Source organism: Pelodiscus sinensis, chromosome 3 (genome assembly GCF_049634645.1).
Source record: "Pelodiscus sinensis isolate JC-2024 chromosome 3, ASM4963464v1, whole genome shotgun sequence".
In the NCBI taxonomy this organism is placed as follows: Eukaryota; Metazoa; Chordata; order Testudines; family Trionychidae; genus Pelodiscus; species Pelodiscus sinensis.
In genome coordinates, this window is record NC_134713.1 from 15,677,416 (window position 1) to 15,696,246 (window position 18,831).

The following is an 18,831-nucleotide window of genomic DNA, read 5'->3' on the forward strand; positions in this document are numbered from 1 at the left end:
CTTGACGTGATCAGCATTCTCATCTCAGGAGATATACGAATGTCTTGCTATGGCTGTTTGTTCTACCTGGTTGTTTTTTCAGAGTATAGAAAATTACATTTCCACTATATTCAGTTTCTCATACCTTAAAAGCTGTAAGCTATATTCTATCAACCATAAATGGGGTTTTATGCCTTGGTGTAAATGCTCAGAATTTGCAAGAGTATGCTGGAGAACTGTCCTGTGAGACATTTACTCTGTAATTCAGTTTACTCTACTTGAATTATGAGTCAGGAAATAAATCTCCATTATTTATCTGCACTGGTGATTCTTGGCCAATTGTGCATGTTATATGCAGGAGTTATCTTCAGCACTGTTCATACAGAGAGTGGCTCAGAATATTTTCTTTTCCCTGTTTGCAGACTATTCGTGTCATATAAAGGGGCTAGCTTATCCTTTGAAGTTTTCATGCTTGTCAGATGTCTTCTAGCTTCCTTAACCTATGATTTTTCAGATTGAAGGGTTGTGTGTACGTTCTCATTACAGGTGGAGATCACTTTCAAGATTTTAGTTTTCAACAGTGTAGTTAAAACTGGGATCTTTGGAGAAAAGAACATTATTTTCCTTTTAGATATTTTCTGAGGATACAATCTCTAATCAATCCATGATCATCCACCCATTGCCCTGCAGCATACATTCATTTCTTTGCTGTTTATTTTTTCGTTGAAATGGATAGTGTTAGATTGGAATATTTCATAGTTCCCTCCTACCCTGGTATCTCATGAACAGAAATAGTCCATGAGTTCTAAATTATTTAAATTTGCTACCCAACTCCAAAAGCTCAAGTCATACAGTTATAATCCAAGAGTTTAGATTTATTATAATCAGAGAACAACTATTAAGTGTTTTTTCAGCATTTGACCAACTAAAACATGGCTTGGTGGATCTTGTCCAAAATTTCAGTGCTCCATACACAATCAAATCACCCTTAGTTGAGATAAACACTGGGAAATTTCAAGTATTTTTTTCTTAAGGAAAATCCCTTTAAGATATCAAAAAAGAAGAGTTTAGAATAGAATGTCTGTAATTGCCATATTATATATAGGATACCTACAGATATTATGGTGTAAAACTTCAGCGTGTAATGGAAATTCCAGTAATTCCTTTTATTTCAAAGGAAAATGGATTAAATTGAAGTTTTAAATCTCATTGGCTTCAGAGAGATTAATGGGAGGAATACACAAACGAATATGTTTTAAAATATGTATTTATAGCCCTGCAAATCCATAGATATTTGCTTTATATCCATGGATGTGGCTGCAGCTATCTGCAACTCATTTTTGTGGATATGGATGTGGATATGGATACAAACTTTGTTTCTAGAACCCTGCAAATCTGTGAATATCTGCTTTATATTCTCAGGTATCCACATCCACAGGTGTCAATGCGGATATCCGCAGCTCATTTTGGCACATACAAATGCAAATGTGGACACAAATTTTGTATCAGTTCAGGGCTTTCTATATATTTAGTCTGACTTCAACGAACTATCCGCTACCCCCATCTCCAGTCTATTTTGACTTATGCTAATCTTATTCCTGGGCACTAGACCAACAAACTGGTTTAACGGGGGCAGATGACCAAAGCCCACAGGTAAGTGAAAAACATGAAACTTGACAGATGTGTGAGAAATTGGGGGAAGCATGGGTTATAATAGCTGAGGTAAAGGGGAGAAAAATCAGTACTTAGTTGTCTGTAAAAATGAATACAGACTCAAAATGAATACAGAATCAAAAAGGAGTCCTATAAAAAATGGAAACTGGGTCAAAGTACAAAGGATGAATATAAGCAAATAATGCAAGTACGTAGGGGAAAAGATAGGAAGATGAAATTACAAAATGAGCTCAATCTACCTAGAGACATAAAGGCTGTGTCTACACTGGGCCACTTATTCCGGAAAATCAGTCGCTTTTCCGGAATAAGCTGCGAGCTGTCTACACTGGCCCTTGAATTTCCGGAAAAGCAACGATGCTCTACTGTACAAAATCAGCAGCTATTCCGGAAAAACTATTCTGCTCCTGCTCGGGCATAAGTCCTTATTCCGGAACACTGTTCCGGAAAAGGGCCAGTGTAGACAGCCCAGTAGTCTTTTCCGGAAAAAAGCCCCGATTGCGAAAATGGTGATCGGGGCTCTTTTCCGGAAAAGCGCTTCTACATTGGCCACAGACGCTTTTCCAGAAAAAGGGCTTTTCTGGAAAAGCAGCCTGCCAATGTAGACACTCCTTTTCCGGAAAAACTGAAAACGGAATAGTATTCCGTTTTAAGCAGTTCCGGAAATTCATGCCAGTGTAGACACAGCCAAAGTGTAACAAGAAAATATTTCACAAGTATATTGGAAGCAAGAGGAAGACCAAAGACAGGGTAGGTTCACTGCTCAATGAAGAGGGAAAAATAATAACAGAAAATGTAGAAATGGCAAAGGTGCTTAACAACTTCTTAGTGTCAGATTTCACCAAGAAGTGGCTATTGGACACCTAACATAGTGGATGCCAGTGAAAATCAGGTAGGCTAACAAGTTAAAGTAGGAAAAGAACAAGGTAAAACTTAGGAAAGTTAGATGTCTTCAACTCACCAGGGCCTGATGAAATGCATCCTAGAATACTCAAGGAGTTGATTGAAGAAGTATCTGAGGGTATGTCTACATTACCCTCCTATTTCGAAATAGGAGGGTAATGTAGGCATACCGTAATTGCAAATGAAGCCCAGGATTTGAATTTCCCGGGCTTCATTTGCATAAGCGGGGCGCCGCCATTTTTAAATCCCCGCTCGTTCGAACCCCGTGCCACGCAGCTACACGCGGCACGAACTAGGTAGTTCGAACTAGACTTCCTAGTTCGAACTACCGTTACTCCTCATTCCACGAAGAGTAACGGTAGTTTGAACTAGGAAGTCTAGTTCGAACTACCTAGTTCGTGCCGCGTGTAGCCGCGCGGCACGGGGTTCGAACGAGCGGGGATTTAAAAATGGCGGCGCCCCGCTTATGCAAATGAAGCCCAGGAAATTCAAATCCCGGGCTTCATTTGCAATTGCGGTATGCCTACATTACCCCGCTAGTTCGAACTAGTGGGGTGGTGTAGACATACCCTGAGACATTAAACATCATCTTAGAAAAGTCATTCAAGACGGGAGAGATTCCAGAAGACTGGAAAAGGGGAAATATAGTGCCCATCTATAAAAAGAGAAATAGGAACAACCCAGGAAACTACAGATCAACTTCTGACAATTAACAGGATTCAGGGTTAAGATGACCTTGCAAGGTCCTTTCCCAGTCTAGTATTCTAGAGGTCCATCAAGGTTAAGAAAGGACCAAATAACAAAGTGCTTTATAAGCATATCTAGAATTATACTTAAATACCAGTTCTCCTCAATTTGACACATGCCTTTACTCCCTCCCTCCTGTCTTTCCTCTGCCCCCACGCTTTTTCCACAGTGCTCTAATGAATAAAGCCAAGTAAATAACAACGTGATATCAGTGTAACTAAGGGCTGAATATCACTTCCATCTACATCAATGGAAAACTCCAGTTGACCTTATTGATGCAGGATGAAGCCCCACAGGTGTGATTTTATATTGGTTTAATTAAATCATTGCACTTTATGTGTGGACGATCTAAGCCAGGTTTCAACCAATAAAACATGTCTTGTAAATGTAACCCCCCCACTAACTCATTCTAACTAAGGCTAAGATTTTGTTATGGTTATTTTTAGTAAAAATCATGGACGGGATATGGCCCATAAACAGTAAATCATAGAAGCCTGAGCCTTGCTGCCAGGGGGTGAAGTTGGAGGTCATGTAAAATGATAGAATCTGTGACCTCTATGACCAAGTTGTAGCCTTAATTGTAACTAGCTTGAAACTGTTTTAGCATGTCTACACATAAAGCTGCACCAGTTCAACTAAGCAGTTTAAGTTAAACTGGAGCAATATCTGTGTGTAGACAAGGGGATAAGATGGTGCATGGGCTAGAAATTAACTTTTCCTCGATATAAAGACCACTTCTATCTTACCCTGTCCTGCTTGAGGCTCACCGACAGGTGGGGCAAAGGGGGCAATTCAAAAGGGCAGTTTTAAAGGGTCTGGGGTTTCTGGCCACCACTGATGCTACTGGGCCCTTTAAATTGACACCAGAGCACCTCACGACTCTGAGAGCTGGGGGAGGTGGCGTGCTCTAAGTGATGCTGAGGTCTGGCTCCCCCCAGTCCCACCCTTCTGTCTTTGGCTCTGCCCCTTCTAGGAGTGTGGAGCTACCCCCCTCGCCTTGCCCAAAGGCCTGGTGTTGCTGTCAGCTTCCGTGCTTTGCATACAAGGTAGCCTAGATGCTTTCTTTCAGTAGAATGCACAGCCTGAGGCACCATTTTGTGTTCTAAAAGAACTCAAATGGGAAATTGCTGAGCTATTATCTATGGTTTGTAACCTATCCTTTAAATCAGCTTCCATACCTAATGACTGGAAGGTAGCCAACGTTACACCAATATTTAAAAAGGGCTCTAGAGGCAATCCTGGCAATTACAGACCGGTAAGTCTAACTTCAGTACCGGGCAAATTAGTCGAAACAATAGTAAAGAATAAAATTGTGAAGCATGTAGAAGAACATAATTTGTTGGACAAAAGTCAACATGGTTTCTGTAAAGGGAAATCCCGTCTTACTAATCTATTAGAGTTCTTTGAAGGGGTTAACAAGCATGTGGATAAGGGGGATCCAGTAGATATAGTATACTTGGATTTTCAGAAAGCCTTTGACAAGGTCCCTCACCAAAGGCTCTTGTGTAAATTACATGGCCATAAGATAAGAGGGAAGGTCCTTTCTTGGATTGAGAACTGCTTAAAAGACAGGAAACAAAGGGTAGGAATAAATGGTAAGTTTTCAGATTGGAGAGGGGTAACTAGTGGTGTCTCCCAAGGGTCAGTCCTGGGACCAATCCTTTTCAACTTATTCATAAATGATCTGGAGAAAGGGGTAAGCAGTGAGGTAGTAAAGTTTGCGGATGATACCAAACTGTTTAGGATAGTCAAGACAGAAGCAGACTGTGAGGGACTCCAAGAAGATATCGCCAAACTCAGTGATTGAGCAGCAAAATGGCAAATGAAATTTAATGTAGATAAGTGTAAAGTAATACACATTGGGAAAAATAACCCCAACTATACGTACAGTATGATGGGGGCTAATTTGGCTACGACGAATCAGAAAAGGGATCTTGGAGTTCTCATGGACAGTTCTCTGAAAACTTCCACGCAGTGTGCAGTGGCGGTCAAAAAGGCAAATAGGATGCTAGGAATTATTAGGAAAGGGATAGAAAATAAGACACAGAATATCTTACTGCCCCTGTATAAAACTATGGTATGCCCACATCTTGAATACTGTGTACAGATGTAGTCTCCTCACCTAAAAAAAGATATTTTGGCCTTGGAAAGGGTTCAGAAAAGGGCAACTAAAATGATTAGGGGTTTGGAACGGGTCCCATATGAGGAGAGGTTAAAGCGACTGGGACTTTTCAGTTTAGAAAAGAGAAGACTGATGGGGGATATGATAGAGGAATATAAAATCATGAGTGGTGTGGAGCGGGCCAATAAAGAAAAGTTATTTATTAGTTCCCTAAATAGAAGAACTAGAGGACACCAAATGAAATTAATGGGTAGCAGGTTAAAAAATAATAAAAGAAAGTTCTTCTTCACACAGCACGTAGTCAACCTGTGGAACTCCTTGCCAGAGGAGGCTGTGAAGGCTAGGACTATAATAGAGTTTAAAGAGAAGCTAGATAATTTCATGGAGGTTAGGTCCATAAAAGGCTATTAGCCAGGGGATAAAATGGTGTCCTTGGCCTCTGTTTGTCAGAGGCTGGAGAGAGATGGCAGGAGACAAATCGCTTGATCATTGTCTTCGGTCCACCCTCTCTGGGGCACCTTGTGCTGGCCACTGTCGGCAGACCGGATACTGGGCTAGAAGGACCTTTGGTCTGACCCAGTACGGCCGTTCTTATGTTCTTATGTTCTTATGTATTGCTCAGAATTGCAAGGTCAGGGTCATTGGAGAGAGTGGATGTAGAAATTCTGGCTCAGATTATTTATGTCTGGGCATGAGGAGGAGCAGAATTTCTTCTCTGCTGGAAGATTGTGGCAGGGGAGATTATCCAGCCTCTGTTTCAGTGCTTTAAGGAAACTCATTGTCCTTAGATCCCCTTTTGTTAAAGGGACTGAGCTCTCCCAAAAGGAACATGGAATTGGGCATCAGAGGAGATGACTGGCATTCTCTTGCATATTGGACCTCAGAGGACGCTCACCTTACCATGACCATGGTTCAAAAATCTGATATTACGCTATGCAAACTCATGGAGTTTGCAGCACCCACTTGATCATATGCTGTCTGCGTTTTCCTACCAGCCCCTCCTCATAAACAGCCTCATACAGCACCATGCAAAGGAGTATGAGTGCATGTGACAGCGCACATGTGACAGATCACCTGCCCCACAGTCCTTCACAGCATAGCTCACTGTACTCTCTGTTAAACCTGTGCCCATTCCCTTCATTATGCTTTCAAGTCCTGCTGCCCTCCAGGGATTGAATTCTTAATAGCGCCACCGGCTTTGGTCCAAGTGCTCACATTAGTTTCACTTAACCACACTAAGGCTGGGGCTACATTAGCCGAGTTTACAGTGGCGGAGCTGCACCAATACAACTGCACCGCTCTCTTGAGGAGCTGCTCGTAGCTGACAGGAACTAGCTTAATTTCTCCAACCTCCATGAGCTGCTGTAGCTACATTGGGAGGAGACCTGTCCACATTGGTGCTTATAATGGCATAAATTATACAGTAATGGCTAATTCACACCCCTAAGCAACATAACTTATGTCTACTGTTGTATAGCCATAGCCAAAGCAGCCATGCTGAACAAATGTACATGATGACTTTGTGGTCACACGTGCACTATGGAACCAAAGCTGTTATAATCAGAACATTTAAAAATGCAATTTTTTTGGGGGGGAAAATGTTTCCCATTCCCCATTTCCTCTTTTTTAGTCCTCTGCAGCTGTTTATTAACATGAGCAAACATCTGACTAACAAGCGATTGACTCCAGAAAAGCATTAGCCCTAAGACTTTTAGGAGATATTTTCCACTTTCCATCCTCTTTCCACTTTAAAAATTGTCCATGATAAATAATATATTTGCTTCAGGGCATAGCCGAGTTAGTCTGTACAAAACTTAAAAAACAAAACTTAAAAAACAAAAACTGGTCTGGTAGCACTTTATAGACTAACAAAACATGTAGATGGTATCTTGAGCTTTCATGGGCACAGCCCACTTCTTCAATATATTTGCTGGTAGTAGAATCAAAGGGCCCAGTTCTATTTTACACTATATCCACTCTATAATGCTGGCATAAAGGAGATCTCTATGTGAATTATAAACAGTCTTCTTTTCCACTGGCCTCTAACCCAGATTAGGCATGGGTGCAGATGAGGTGTGCAGATGGCTGACTGGTAGGGCTTTTCCCTGCAGTTAGATGCAGGTGCAAAACATATGGAAACAGATTGTGCCCACAAGAAGGGAGGGCAGTTACTGAAAATGTAGGCATAGGAGCAAGGTCCCATGTATTCTGTGGCCCACTGGACCTCAAGTCTGCAGCAAAAGCCCTGGATTTTGCTACACTCTGGTGAAATTCTGTGACAACCTAAGATAAACAAAAAAATTGAGAGTTTACAATGAATTGAACATGATACCCATAAAATGTCACATGCTGTGCTATTAAATTTTATACATTTTATTCTCCCTATTTTCAGGTTTTCATATGCTAAAGCTATTTGGATTCACAGTGTCTAACTGCATTGTCACTGTTGGAAGGAAACTGGTTTTTGGCATATGTGGAAGCATAGATGCAAGTTTGGGTTTGTGACATGAGCACATTAGCTGGATGCATCTGCTGAAATGATCAGCAGAAAAATATTTAACTTTGAAATTGTGGTTGGTGGCTTTCACAAAGCCCATGTCAATATGAAAGGGAAAGTCCTTACCTCCCATAGCTATCTTTTTAGGCTGCCTACACAATGAGGCATACATCAATGCATTAGTCATGCACAGTTCACTTTTTCACATTTTCGCAAACACAGTGTAAAACAGCTTAGGGTTGTGAATTCAATTCTGCAACAAAGTGTGCCAAATTCGGTGGCCATGGTATTATAGATTCTGAGGATCTGCATGGGCGCTTAACTCAGAAGATAATCGATGCTAACTGAAGCCAGCCCTACCCTGCCCCCTACCACACAAGCACCTGAGTAATATGGGGAAGAACTATCAGTCTGAGATGAGCCTGGGGGTGTGGAGTTCATGGAGTTAAATTTAGGTCTGGCCTAAGCTTTGGGCTCTAAAAGGAGAGGCTTTTGTCTGCTTCTCTCTTGTGCATACAATGTGTGTGACCATTCAGGGCAGGGGAAAAACTGACCCTTTAATTTTAAGATTTTCATAGAATCATAGAGCTGGAAGAGACCTCAGGAGGTCATCAAGTCCAGCCCCCTGCCCCAGGCAGGACCAATCCCAACTAAATATATGAATTTAAAGATATGAAAGTGAACTGATCATGAAGAAATCTGAAATCTTATATTTAACCCTCATATTGGATCAAAAATCACCCAATAATTTCTGTACTGAGATCTTAGAGGCCCATAGTATCTCAAAACTGGAAAAAACAAACACAGGGATTCATTTAAAAATGACTTTATTGTAACCAAGGTACTATAAAATGACAAATGTGTTTAGCTTTCCTAGAAGCACACTCTACAGTAATGTTGTGGGTCTTACTGACCCCATGTTCAAACACATTTTAAAAGAAGCTACAAACTGTACAAGTATGAGGGGTCTCCCTGGTCCCATCCTTAGATGTTGAAACTAGATAACAGCAACAATATAAATAGAACCTTGCAAATCCATGGATATCTGTTTTATATCCTCTTATATATACACTGGGGATATAGATGTATGTATCCGCAGTTCATTTTTGCGGATACAGATGCAGATGAAGATACAGATTTTGTATCCATGCAAGACTCTGAATATATAAGCCATAACCATAGCAAAGTGACAGTAAATGGCCTACTATTTTGAACAAATGTAGCAAATGGGTGACATATGTTCTGAACATACTATCCTTGGCATGTTTTAGAAGGTTTTTTTTCTTTTCAAATGGAAGTAATATTCTCCCCATTCTGGATCACTTCCTAGCTGTTGCTCTGGAATCCTAAGGCAAGCATGTAACATTCCTTTCCTTCACCAGCAGTTTTCACCATTTCTGTGCTCAGGTCCCTGAGAAACATCTGTCTCTTACTTAGAGATTTGTTGTGTCATGTGTGATTCAGACATGTGATGTGCTATACTAATTCAGACATGTGATGTGCACAAGCAATGTAAAAGTGAGTCTTTGCCCAAGCAACAGCAACTATCAAGTGTAGCTTGCCGGAAAATGTATCTGAAATTTCCCCAGAAACTGTTCCCTGCACGTGTAGTTTTCCCAGTGCGCTTTTCAAAGAAACACAATTCTTTTTATAATTGTGGTGTTACATGAGACCACTGTTATCTGGGGTCTTAGCATTGTCAAAGACCTTTTAGGTGCATTCATTTTGAAAAAACAACAACTAAAAACCCCCTACTGAAAAGATGGCAATAAAAGCAATGCAAGAAGATTCAGATATGCATATCATAACTGCAGCCTCAAAATAAAAACATTATGATGCTGGAATATGTGCAGAACTGACTGTCTAACAGACACCAATGCATTTTGAGTAACTTTGTTACAGTAAAACTGCAAGACGTATGCAGACAAAAACTGGGATAACCAGTTGTTCTCATCTTAATTTTAGAATCCTTGAAGAAGTTGCCTATTGTATTTTATTTAAAATTTTTCTACCTGTTTGGCGTCCAAGAGACCCTTTGACTAACACTGAGGGGACTAATTGACCCTAATGTCTTTTTAATTACATTGTTTGGTACATAAAGCCACCAGCTTGGTGAAAACTGAGAAGCTGAAGTTAAAAAGGTAAGGAAAATTTTGAAAAGCAGAAAGTAAAAAAAGATAGACACGTTTCTATTCAGTAAGTAACCCAGTACAAAGAGATACAAAACACTAACTATAAACAAGCAGGAAGTTTGCTCACGATAGAATGCACACAGTTTACAGTGTTAACATAAGCTCTGCCATTACCGAGCTTTCCAGTGTCGGAAGCGTAATAGCATAGGCAGAGTTAGTGTGTCATTGATAGCTCTCTGAAGTAAGATTACAAAAAAACCGTGTAGTTACATGCACTAGCTGTTGTTTTGGTTAGTCTGAGGAGGTGAAGTAAGGTCATTAGGAAAAGGGTCTGTACAATAATTCTCGAACTAGTGCTGACAGATGAACACTGTATTTTAAGTACTGTATTTCCAGGCAGGAGAACAGTTTAGACCAATGGGATGTGATCTACTTTCCAAGAAGCTGGATGGCAGAACAAAACAAGTCATTCCACATATTGTATGCATTAAGTGCTGTGGGGTTTCCAGGTATTTTAACTGATTTTGGAACATTCATTCCATCTGCTTTCCTCACAAGAACAACAACAAGCCAAGGAAAGCTTCTGTGTCCTGCCATGACAAGACTGCATTCATTGGGGGCATTTGTGGATAATAAAAAGATGTATTGGTTGGGAGAACATTTAGGGGTCATGAAGCCTAGTGGAAGAGGAACGCTTTCTTGAAATGTTCCCATCTACTTCCTCATCCTTTCTGTGAAAAAAAAAATCAAGGCTAGAGCAAATTGGCTGGCTTGCTATGAATTCAGTGAAAGGCAGTGGTGCCTTAGAGGGTAGAGACTGGTATGATAAGCTTCAACGTCAAATAAAGATGTGTTATGAAGGGTCTTTGCTCTGCCTAAAATGCTTCCTACATGGTTAGCAATTGCACTGTTTTATGTAATGGTTGTGTAACCCATGCACCTAATAGGAAACTATCTCTTTACTCTTGATTGAAACTCTTTTCTTATGCCTGTATATTTATACCTGCCTCTGGAATTTCCACTATGTGCATCTGATGAAGTGGGTCTTTGCCCATGAAAGCTTATGCTCCAATAAATCTGTTAGTCTATAAAGGTGCCACAGGACTTCTCGTTGTTCTTTCAGATTCAGACTAACAGGGCTACCCCTCTGATACCTATCTCTTTAAGTGACCCCTGTGTGGGAGGTAAGAGTGTTACTGTTGCGGGGCTGATTCAGCACTTCACCCAGAAGCTTCTGGAGTTGGGTCCGCTGGTTTGGGGTCAGACTTCATGAGCAAGCAGGCAGGGCAGATGCTTTTCTAAGGCTTGCGTGAGCTGGAAGAAGCTAATCCAGGAGCAGAGAATTGGCTGCTGTTCCTCACTCGCAGCAAGTAGTGATGTTGTTAACCCTCTACCGGAGATCATGGGAAATGCTACTTAGAGCAAGGAGAACCTGGGAGGGAAAATAACTTCTGTGTTAATTGTCTGCTTCAAATGCTATTTTGATTTTAGCCAAACTGTTCTAGCTCACTTTCTCAGTCTTTTCTTGCTGTGTTTGTGTGTACTGAACTGTTCACATTTTACTTTTAGTTTTCTCTTTACTTATGTTTTCTGTAACTGTGGACATTGTGTATTTTAAATAGCTGTCTTCTGTTGTAAGAATCAGATTATTTGTTTTTTCATAAGGTTGTATAAACTTATTCAATTACATTCATTTATTTAGTTTCTTTTGGAACTTGAATGGAGGGAGGCTGACACTGGGCAATCCTTGCTGAAATTCCTTACGGACTGACCTCTGGGTCTCTAGTACTGCTGTGGGAGGGGTTTTAGGTTTTTTTTTATAGACATTGGAGAAGGACAGTGAAGTCCAGCCCACTCAAGGTTACAATTGCACAGCCCATTCCAGGGGTGGCTGCATGTCAGTGATGGAAGTAATCTGTGTACCGTATATTTAAGATATAATCTACCACAAAGAGAAATCCCACGAATGAATGGGAATTTTGCACAAAATTTGAGGGTGGAGTTTAATTGGTATGTAAAATTTGTTATCTGTCCTAGGATCTTTGAATGAAAGACACTACATAAATGGCACTTCCTGCATGATTTATCAAAATAAACAATTGTTGTTTCACACCATGCACATAAAGCCCCTGATTTTAACGTTAATCTGGAATGTAGAACTATTGAGCAGCAATTTATACTTCTGCCATGGATGATTTAATTTTTGCTTTTGGGGAGCAATTACAAATGAGTTAGCCAACTGCACACACACAAGTTGAGGGAACACATGTAATCAATTAAAATCAGTGATCTCCATTACACAGGAATTATCACTATGAAGAAAGGTGATGGGGAACTAAATTGAAGCCACAAGCTTCCTCTGCACTGAGAAAAGTAAAAGCACTGAACATTCAGAATGCATGGGCAGACTTCAGCCATAAAAAGTCTTGTAGAAATCTAATTCTAGTACTTTTCATGGAGCTGAGCATGTAATGTTTGCTCACACATAAAGATACCCTTGAGGGGAAAAACAGGAGGGGGTGCTTTATGTTTATGCATTGTGTTGCCTGTGTGGAATAAAACTGAAGAAGTTATGAGGTTGATTAAACGTAAGTTGTGGTTGGGAATTATCCACAGATCAAAAATGTTCATAGACAATTCAGAAATCCTTCTGTTTGCAGAGATAGTATTTTATATGGGTTTGATGTATCCCCCTGTATTCTGAGGTGTTGCATTATAATGTGTTACACTCTTGTCATGCCCTGTTATGCCATTTTTGGTAGGGCTGCAGAATAGAATGTAGAATGAAATGTAAAGATTTGAAACACATCGTTGTGAGGGCTGTGTGAAATGTAGTGGTTTTGCTCTCCGGGGGTCTGCGTCAACCTTTGATTGTATTTGAGGTTTTAGCTTTTATGGATTCACAGCCCTTTGGTTTGTATTCAAATAAGCTGGGAACCTCAGATTCTTCCCATCAGCCCCTGCCCCACTCGTACTCCATAGAGTTTTCCCCAGGTCCAATGGTCCAGCAGGGACACCATTTGCCAGTCTTTATTCCAGTCCTTACAAGATTTGTTCCCCATACCTGCTTCAGGCTATTTCAAGCTGTGAAGGAAGGAGAGATGTTATTCCAGAAACTATCTGTCTCTAGTCTACAGGTGCTGTTTGGTTCCCATTGCCTGTGCTGGTGGGGAAGGAATATATAGTCTCCAACATCAGCCATTGCCTGCCTTTGGGAGAGGGAGAGTGGAGGGTCTGTGGTATAGTTTCTATGGTCCTGCTGCCTCTGGGCAGAGTTACATTCCCTGATATCTACCCCCATCATCAACTAACTCTTACTGCACTCTGTTGCACTCACTCATTTTTTCCCTTGATATAACCCCTAACAACATGTAGAGACAGGTTCTAATTAAAACAGCATATCTATGCCACTATAGACCAGACCTGGATCCGGCCCATAAAGCTTAGCGTGCACTAGAGATCTAGCTGGTTGAGAAGAATACATCAAACTTATATTAACTCCATCTTGTTCAGTTTCAAGACTTGGACTTGGGAAAACCTCTATGATGATTTACCTTGGGCAAATCCAAGGATTAGCAGGCCAACCCCAGAACAGTAATGTGATGTAATGTTTTAAAGTTTGTTTTATTTCCCCTCTAGTGGCTTTAATTATACACCAGTGTCCTTGTCACTGTGCCTGAATGGATCAGAGCTAAGAACGTCAGATTCAGGGCAAACTGCTGAGAAATGGGACAGACTCAGCTCAAACTATTAATTATTCTTCCATATGATATACCAAACCAGTAAAATTCTGTCTCACCACACTGGTTAATACAAAGCCAGTAATGCATCTACTAAGATATGCCAGCCCTTATTACAACATCGTGACACTAGACTTAATGATTAGTGATTATTTAAAACCAATTTAATCAAACAAAAGGGTTCTTCTAATCCCAAGAGTTCAGCCACACACCAGGTCAATATGTAACTCAGATCTCACCCAATAATCATGCTGTTGCCAATCCTTTAGTAACTGATATTGAAAGGTTTATTTATAAGAGAAAAGAAAGGTCAAAGAAATCAAACACATGCAATCATTGCAGAGTTCTTGTATGAGGTTTAAAGCAGTGATGGAATAAACTTCTGGCTTGTAAAGTCTCTGGCAACTTCCAAAAGATTCGAAGGTCCTCAATCAATTGATTGGAATGCTACTTTTAGTGCAAGTCCAGAGATCAGACCAGAAGAGAGCCAAAATGGAGATGGTTCCAGGGTCTTTTATGTCTTCCTCCTTTGGAGTGGATGCTTGCAATCTAAAGGCAGGTCAGTCTAAAGGCAAGACAGCACTACATTGGTACAGCTGCACTTCTATTATGAATCTGGTGAGGACACATTATGCCAATGCGAGAGCACACTCTTATTGGCATAATTACTCCATCTTGGCAAGAAGCAGAAACTATGTTGGTTACGGAGTTTCTACAGCTGACATATTGCCAGTGGACACTACAAAAATTTCATTGCTTGGGTTTCTCCTCCCCCCCCCCGCCCCATTCCCCTAAGGATACGTCTAGACTGCAAGCTTCTTTCAAAAGAAGCTTTTTTGGAAGAGATCTTCCAAAAAAACTTCTTTCGAAAGAGAGTGTCCACACAGCAAAAGCACATCGAAAAGTGATCTGCTTTTTCAAAAGATAGTGTCCACGCTGAATGGATGCTATCTTGCATTTAAGATGTGATTACTGTGGATGGATAGCTACCAGGGCACCTGTGCTTTTTCTTAGAGGCCTCTTCTTTTGAATAAACTCCCTCTTCTGAGTCCACATACGCCTTTTTCCGAAAGATCTCTTTTAGAAAAGGCATTCTTCCTCATAGAATGCGGTTTACCAATGTCTGAAAAAACCCTGAATTCTTTCGATTTTCTTTCGAAAGAACGCAATAGCAGTGTAGAAGTAAATGAATTTTTTTCGGAAAAACAGCTGTTTTTTTTAAACCACCCTGTCGTCTAGACACACCCTAAGTGATGTAAGTTAGATCAGCTTAAGCAGTAGTGTAGACATGCCCTTCATTTGTGGAAAATGACAGGCACAAGATGGAATCCAGGGTTACATCAGCTAGCCACATGTTCTTATATAGCTTGATAACTTGTAGGAACAGCCATTACTTGGTTTCTGACTAAAGTGTCTACAGGAAGGCTCACCAGATTGTGACTCTTCCACTGATACTTTATATGACATAATTTGTATAAGATTAATTCAAATTTCTAAGAGTGGAAATATTAATGATACAAGTGGACATGTTTCAATCCTACAGTATCAGTACGGATTGCTGGGCTATAGACAGTATAATTCATTTGAAGACTTCTTTTGTTTTCAAACAAATGTTGGCTCTTAATTCTACAAAGTGCCTTTCAGGAGATAGGCCTATCAATACAAATTGCTTTAACTTGGTGTGACTGCTCCCGCGGCCCGCTATGTCTGCATGACAGTGCCCACAGCCCCCTATGGTCGACTTTTCCATTGGGGATGGATAATGCCTCTGGCGTTATGGCCGCCTTTCACATCCACCATCAACTTCAACTGTCACTCTTTCCCATTTGCCATCACAGTGACACGCTCCTTGCCACCATGGGGGGAAGAGAAAGGGCGGCCCGGGCCCGCCCTCACTCACGGGCCCCATCCCAGGGCCCTAAGGACTCGGATTCTCAGAGATCCAGTCCGACTGGTGGGGCGTTCTGCTGAAATTCGCCAGCCCGCCAACCACTCTGGGTTCCGCCCTGGGCTACTTCCTTTCCCCTCTGGAGCCCCCTACTTCGGAGCTCACCTTCCCTCTCGCAGACAGGGTTGCTGGGGATGGGGGTGGGCAATTACTTGCCACGCCATCACCTTCCTCCTTATCCCAGCTTGTCCCCCAGGTTGGACCCCCTCTTCCTGACCCCATCTCTCCTTCCTCCCCTGTCCTGCTGGGCGACAGTGCATTTAAACGCCCTGCCACTCTCTCTCTGCCTATCATGGGCGGGGGCCATGGTGCCGGCTCGTGCCAGCCCCGCCCACACTGACATCATCCCCTGGCGTCTGTGGTCTGGGATGTCTCGCTGCCTCCGCCCTCCCATGGGGGCGGGAACTCCCCTTACTCCCGCCGCCCGTCCCGGTCTGCCCCCGATGTCGCCTAGCATGACATCAGCCCTGGGCGACAGCTGAGCAGCATGGGAGCAACCAGCGCACAGCCAGGCCTCCACACCGCCATGGCCGAACAGTGCCTGCCCGGCCACGGAAAAGATGCGGGGTGAGGGTGCCTCGTAACACTTGGTAGGGCTGAAAGTTCAGGAAATGATCAGGCATGGGTGGTGGGTATTAGAGGCAGGGGTAGGCAATGCTTTCCTGAACTGCCTGGCTGGCCTTGCCATACTTCATCTTCAGCTGCCCAATTCAGTGCAGATTCCACTTTTCTCTGGAGGTGCCTTGGCTTTAGCCCGCCAAGGTTAGGGCCAGTGTCTATTAGCCCTCCATGTTCTCTGGGACTGGAGGGGGAAGAGAAGGAGAGAGCACCTGCCTGCCTACCCTCCCTATGCTTGTGGGGAGGGGGAAAGGCCAGGACCATCTGTGCTTTGGAGGGACATGCTTAATGTGAGAACCATGGGCCACCTGTGCTCAGGGGTGCTGAGGAATGCTGCAGGACACCCATGCTTGTGCTGTGGGCTGACCCTATGTTGGGGGGACCTTGGCTCCTACAGGGGCCATGGGTACTAAGGGTGGGGTTTCTGGCAGACAGGGCGGGAACAGAGTCTTGTATCCCTTAGTCCTATGTTCACTCACCACTCCTGTGAACATGATGGGAGGTTTTTTGTGCATGCAAGAGAAAGATTTCTGTCTACCAAGTCGAACTAGTGAACACAAAGGAACTTAGATGTCAGAAGTGTTTGCTGTTCATTATCCCAATCACACAAGGGCACATTTGTTAAGTTAATCACCAAGCTAATGTGTTCTGAGGGTGCTGTGTAAAATAAAATATTCAACAACATCTTTCTGCAGTCTTTATTCAGGCTAAATTCCCAGTGAAGACAAAGAGTATCCCACACACAAATAAGGAATTCTGAGCAGGACCCTTAGATGTTACTTATAGCCAATATAAATTATATTATCACCAGGTATTTCATTGCTCCTACATTTAACACAAAGCAGTTGAACTGCTGGTAAAATGTTTCCTCTATTAGTTACAGAACATAGACAAAATGTTTTTTTCATTATTAGTTTTAGTTTTATATACTCATAGAAATGTAGGACTAGAAGGGATCTTGGAGGTCATCTGGTCTGGTCCTCTGCAGTCCTAGGCAAAGGAAACTAGACCGTCTTTGACAGATGTTTGTGCTACTTGTTCTTAAAACCGTCCAATATGGAGGATTTTATAATTTCCTGTGGAAACCTATTCCAGAACTTAACTATTCTTATTATTAGAAATCCTAATTTCTAATTTAAATCTCCATTGCAGCACAGTAAGATGATTACTTCTTGTTCTGCCTTCAGTAGATATGGAGGACACTTGATCAGTCTTTTTTTCTCATGACTAAACATGCTTTGTTTCTTCATAAGTCAGGTTTTCTAAGCCTTTTATCATTTTTGTTGCTCTCATCTAGATTCTCTCAAATTTATCCATATCTTTCCAGAACAGGACACAGCACTCCAGCTGAGGCCTGAGCAATGCTTAGTAAAGTGGGACAGTTACTTCCTTTGTCTGACACATGACAATTCTTTTGCTACACTCCAGAAAGGCATTAGCCTTTTTTTTTTTTGCAACTGTATCACACTGTTAACTCATTCAATTTATGATTCACTATAACCTGCAGGCCTTTTTCAGCAGTACAACTACCCAGCCAGTTATTCCCATTTTTCTAGTTGTACATTTTATTTTTCCTTCTTAAATGTAGTATTTTGTATTTCATCTTGTTGATTTCAGACCAGTTCTCTAATTTGTCAAGGTCGTATAGAATTAATGCTGTCCTTGGAGGTGTTTGCAACTCCTCCTGTCTTGGTGTCATCTGCTAATTTGATAAGACCACTCTCCACAGCATTATCCAAGTTACTAATGAAAATATTGAATAGTACCAAACCCTGGTCATACCCCTATGAGATCCCACTAGATACGTCCTTTCATTATGACAATGAATCATTAATAACTACTCAGTGAGCATGGTTTTTCAGCCACTTATGCATCAATCTTACAGTAATGTGATAAGAATGCTTATAAGAATGTGAAACTGTATCAAAAGCTTGACTAAAATCAAAATATATCTTGTCTACAGCGTCTCCCACTATCCCCGCCCCCCACCAGTCCAGCATGATTGATACAGGACCAAGATTCACAGCAAATTTACTCCATCTGAAGATCTAGGATTCACTTTCAATTAAATCAATGGCAAAACTCCTACTGACTTTAAGGGGGTCAGCCTCACAGGCTTCTGTACATCTGTGGAATAGGTACAACAAAGTCTGCGACCATACAACGTTGCCCAGATAACACAGCTCAACTGTGACATGCAGGGATCACCCTGAGGTGAGGGAGTGGGTTATTTAATGACCTTTTCCTCTCTACTGAGAGCACCAGTGTGGTAGAGAGTAAATGGGCAATATGAGCTAGCTGTAGGGCTTTGTATATGATAACATTTGCCCACAGGCACTTGGATGGAGACCAGTAAATTTCATTGATTTCTGGACAGACATCATCTGGTATGAACCTGATCCATTTACATTCATTTACATATGAACTATTTGAAATGATAAATTTTTGGAATGTATCTTTCACTAGCAGAAATC